Below are 5,835 nucleotides of genomic sequence, written 5' to 3'. Positions count from 1 at the left end.
ACAGTGGCTGATGCTGCCTCTGACTCTGGGGCCTTGTGGTCTGTTGTTCCCTGAGAGCATCTCTTCTATTCTCTTGCATCTGCCCTCAGCCTGGCAGTCTCTGTATACTCTTCAACACATAATTGAGCAAGGCTGTGCCAGCCCCAATGCCACCCAGCACTTTAGGTCAAATTAGAAAGGCGTGAGATAAACTGGCCTGTTATAATACAGCTGTCGGAATAACAGTTGAAAATACAATATCTTGACTCCTGGTTTAGTGCTTTATGCTGAACTTTCTTTTCTGAAGAGAGCACAGACTTTGGGATATCAGAATACATTATGTTTCTTGGTTATTTGGGGTTTATGGTTTTCATGAAGCTTTGAAAGCTTTCATCCAGCGTGTTTTAAATATTTTTCTATCCCTCTTATCCACTCCATTCCCTTCAGGGATTCCATTTAGTAGAGTGTTTAAAGTTTTCCCACTGATGGGCTTTTTATTTCTTAAATTCATTTTTTCCTGTGTGTTTCATTTGTGTTGGTTTCTATTGCTATTCCCTCTAATTCACTAATCTTTTCGTCTGCAATGCTCAATCCAGTGCATTTTTTAAAAAAAATTCAGACAGTAAAATGTAGTTTTCATTTATGGAACTTGATATTTTAAAAATATCTCCCACATCTTCACTTAATTAAAATTATAATAACTGCTGTAATGTCCTTGCCTGCTATTGCTAACATATGTGTCATTTTCAATGAATTATTTCATTCTTCATTATGTCTCATGCTTTCCTGCCCCTTTGCCTGTTTGAGATTCTGGGATTTGATGCCACACATTTGATGTCTATGCCTAAATGTGCCCAATGACACAACTCAGCCTCAGTGTCTGTGCACACCCAAGATTGTGCAGCAAGAGAGGCAGAGAGAGCAGAGGCAAGTGTGCCACACATGGGGGTAGGGAGTACCTCACTTGTGCTTGGGGCTTTCCTCTGCCTCACTGAAAAATATGTGTTCATTTTCTTTTCCATAAGACCTGCCCTACTTCAGGCCCTGTCCCTCCAATGATCAGGACAGTCCTCTCTCCAGTCTCATCTCTCCAATGGACGGACAATGGTTCAAAACAATTCGGGAGAGAAAGCATTGTCTTATCAACGAATTGTGTTGAGAAAACTGGACATCCATAGGCAAAAATAGAAAAAAATTCACAGATGCTGGTGAGGTTTTGGAGAAAAAGGAATGCTTTTACACTGTTGGTGGGAGTGTAACTGTCAACCATTGTGGCAGACAGTGTGGTGATTCCTTAAAAATATAAAGGCAGAAATACCATTTGACCCAGCAATCACATTACTGGGTATATACCCAAAGAAATATAAATTATTCTGTTATAAAGATATATGCACACATATGTTCACTGCAGCACTATTCACAATAGCAAAGATATGGAATCAACCTAAATGCCCTTTAATGATAGACTAGATAAAGAAAATGTGGTATATATACACATGGAATACCATGCAGCCATAAAAAGGAATAAGATTATGTCCTTTTCAGGGACATGGAGGGAGTTGGAAGCCATTAGCCTCAGCAAACTAACACAGGAATAGAAAACAAAACCCTGCATGTTCTCGCTTATAAGTGGGAGATGAATGATGAGAACACATAGACAGATAGGGTAGGGGTGGAGACAACACACCCTTGGCCCTTTTAGGGGGTGGGAAGTGGGGGGAGGGAGAGCATCAGGAAGAGTAGCTAATGGATGCTGGGCTTAATACCTAGGTGATGGGATGACCTGTGCAGCAAACCACCATGGCACACATTTACCTATGTAGCAAACCTGCACATCCTGCACATGTACCCCTGAACTTAAAATAAAAGTGGAAGTAAAAGACAACAAAGAAAGAAAGAAAAAAAATCCACTTAAACATCTATACTTGCACAAAAACTAACTCCAAATTGATTATACAACTAAATGTAAACTGCAAATCTAGAAAACTTAACAGTAGAAAACGTAAGAGAAAATTTTCATGATGTAGAGTTAGGCACGAAGTATTCTTAGTTATCGTATCAACACAACCTATTAAAGAAAACATTGATACATTCAACTTCATAAAAATTAAAAATCCTTGGTCAGCACAAGACATTGATAATAGAATAAAGCATATGCTACAAATTGGGAGAAAAATATGAAAATCCCACATATGATGAAGGACCTGTATAATGGTTAATTGTGTGTGTCACTGTGACCGAGTCCCAGTGTGCCAGGACATTTGTTCCAACATTATTCTGGGTGTGTGCTGGAGGGTGTTTCTGGATGACATTAACACTGGAATAGACAGACTAAGTGAAGCACACTGTCCTCCCTAATGTGGGTGTACCTCATCCAATCAACCAAAGGTCAGAGGAGAAGGAAAGGGCCTAATAAGAAGGAAATGCTTTCCTCCTGGGTATCCAGCTTTCCATCTTGTGAATTGCAGCCTCCATAATCATATGTCCAAATTTATATGTATATACACACACACATACACACATACATGTACATGCACTATACATATATATATGTATACACACATTTCATAAGTAGGAAGGATTGTATTTTTAGAAGTTCAGTTATTCAATGATAATTGCTGAGCTAGCCAATGAATATGAGGGAGTTCTATTATATGATTCTGTCTCCTTTTTTGGTACTATTGAAATTCCACATTTGAAGAAGTAGGATAGGATAACAGCTGATTTTCTTAACATACACTTCAAAGCCCTAGGAATTAGCAGGGAGTCAAAAATACCACCCATAACCCTGCCCCTAAACACCAGGGCTAAAGAACCCTGTAGCCCTCAGGTGATTTTCTTTAGCCGGGTCTGGGAGCCACACAACTGCAGAGGGAACAGGAAACACTATGTGAATAGAAGCCAGGACAGCAGGGAGGGCCTGTTCATGACAGAACACAGGTAAAACTGTCCTCAGAAAGTGAATGTGAAGAAAGACAGATCATGCCTGAGACCTGGTAGTAAAAAATAATAAGCAAAGAAAGAAAAAAATCTACCTAAACATCCATACTTGCACTAAAACTAACTCAAAATTCATTATAGAACTAATCAATCCATACTTACACTGGCTACTGGGGAACTGAAAGGAAGGGGCTTCATGGTGCAGAGGACCAGAGGTGGCAAGCTCGGAAACCCAGAATTGCTGGGAGATGGGGAGGTGTGGACAAAGGAAGCGTCCTCTGGAGACTTGTGGTGAAGAGAATGAATGAATTAACTGGCAGAAATTAGAGGTCCTGGTAGAACAAAACAGAATCCCAGAATGAGAACACATACCATCCCTGTCCCCTAAAGCAAGACATTTTCTAAAAACTCAAGAAAAATCATTTTTGGCAAGTACCTTATATCTAGTCATATGCACCATGTACCAAGGCAGTGGGAAAACGTTATTAAGCAAAACTCAGCGAGACCCTATTCTCTCATGAGGACTCTCCCAAGAATAAATTCCCTTCAACAAGTGATGCCCAGGACACTCACTTTTGAATAGTTCATGAGCATCAGCGTGTTTAATTGTGGACCTAAACCAAAAGCCAAGGTGGAGACAAGGTGGGAAACACAGGCTGTCACTGGTGTATGCCTGGGTTGAACTAACACTATAAGAAATGGCAGGTTAAGAGGTCAGAGAAGAGGAAAATAATATCTTTGGTTGTCATAGAGGTAAAAATTTAAATTCAAAAGATATGATTAAAAATTTATAAACCAAATATTAGAAGTGTATCAAGTTTAAAGGGGACTAGTGATGTCAAAACATTTTTAGTGCAATGTTAAACATGAGCTACACAACCCTTCCTAAATAACAAAAAAAAAATGCATACATACACACACAAAGAAAAAATAACATTGATAAAGAAATGTAGTAAATACTATCTACTACTGCATATGATAAATGTAGACTAAAATATGGAAGAGTTTAAAATGTAAACAGGGAAATAAGAATGTTTTTATTAATCTGTATCCTTATCCACCAAAACCAATCATAATAAAAGCTTAAAACATTGTATGTAAAAAAAAATCTACTAGTCCAGAATGATAGGCAAGAATATTTTAATTAAACAGATTTAAAACATAAACATTTTAACTTTAATAGACTAAAATTAGTCCTGGATGAAAGTTAAAATTTGGGCAGGGAATATTGTTTTTCACAACAGAATGCCAACAGAAATAAGTTCATAGTAAGAACTGAGATAGAAATTTCTAATGTACAAACATAAGTATAATAACTGACACAGCCAGGGGTGATTAATTAATGATGAAATTCTCAGAGGAAGATTGTTAGAATACAGGGTATTTATCCTTTTTCAAACCACTTTCCAAATTAATTATAAATAAGGTGTCTTTACAAAGGACAGATCTCCCAGACCCCTCCTTAACCATGTAACCAGTCCTGATATAACAATAATGGTGACAGACAAACCAGACCTTCTCTGCCTGCAGATGAGCTGAGGTTGGAAACTCACAGCACTGACTCTGCAGTGTTCCTGGCAAAATGTTTAGGCTGAATTTAATCATAAGGAAATTTTCTGACAACTTCAGAATGAAGACCATTGAGCCAGACAGCTGACCTGTCCTCTACAAACAAGTCCATGTCACCACCATCAATGACAACAACAAAAAGATGAGGAGATACTTTGGGTTCAAAATAACTAAAGAAGTGTAGCTACATTATCTTTCTACCCAAAATGTCTCTTCTCCTTTTTGTTGTGTGATTCGTGGTGACATGGACTGTGTGAAGGAGACACATCAGTTGTCCTGCTCAGTGTTCTGTATTCTGCAGTTTTCTGGTGATTACCTCCTATGAAACTCAGGCTAAGCGTTTTCAGCAAGAACATAGCATTGTTCATATTTTGCACCGGCAGAGTCTCGGGTGACATACTGTCTCCTGCTAGCGGCTCCTGACTCCTGTTCTCTACAGGATGGAATTGAGAGGAGCAGGGCTAAGGCCTCTCAATGCTGTTTGTCCACCTGGGAATTGGTCTCCTTGGGTATTCATCACAAGTGGAAATGGGACGGATTGTGGTTTCTCAAATCAATGGATCCTAGTGGGTTGAAATCATCAAGAGCATTCTGTGTCTAAAATTCAGTCCTCAGCAAAGGACCCCTGCAGTGTTGCATTTGAACTTCAACTTGCTTTGCTGTTTTAGTTTTTTTCGTCAAGTGGAAAAGTTACTTTTTGTGACATCTTTTCATCTTTTTCATCCTTCCAGCAGTATTTGGTATCTGTAGGAGAGAGAAAAGAAAAAATGAAAGGAGCATCTATGTCAAGTCCTGCTGATGGCTGAGTCTGGAGGGATTGTTAAGTTGTGATAGCCCAGGGGCAAACTGAGCTCCTGCTGGGAAGATGTGCTGAAGCCTCAGCCTCTGGCTAGCTGAAGGGGCAAGTACCATCCACAAGTGAGAAGAAAACACCCCTGAACTTCCAGTCAGCCTGGAGTGCAGATATGAGAACCTGCCTATGCCCAACCAGCAGCCGATGACCCTTTCATTCTGATCCCCTTTGTCCGGAGCAGAGTGATGGCTTTTCACACCTCCCAGAGAGGATGTGCTCAGCGTCAACCATGCACACTCAGAAGCAGAGGGCTGTAGAAGGAGAGGGCCCTTTGCAGAGAAACCCACTCTCTTACAACTCCATGTCCCAGTCTTTTGGGAAGGAGCAGGAGAGCAGACTATGGGAAGAACCTGGATGTGAAAAGCAGCAGGGGCCTCAGACAATACCCACAAATAGGGAAGAGAAAAGCAGTGGGGGAAGGAGCTATCATCATAGACAGACAGAAATAAGGAGTGAGTGCAGCTAAGAGCTGGAGATGTGATTACCTTCGTACC

Source organism: Colobus angolensis, unplaced genomic scaffold, assembly GCF_000951035.1.
Source record: "Colobus angolensis palliatus isolate OR3802 unplaced genomic scaffold, Cang.pa_1.0 Scaffold124, whole genome shotgun sequence".
NCBI classification, from domain to species: domain Eukaryota; kingdom Metazoa; phylum Chordata; class Mammalia; order Primates; family Cercopithecidae; genus Colobus; species Colobus angolensis.
This window is presented reverse-complemented; position numbering follows the sequence as displayed.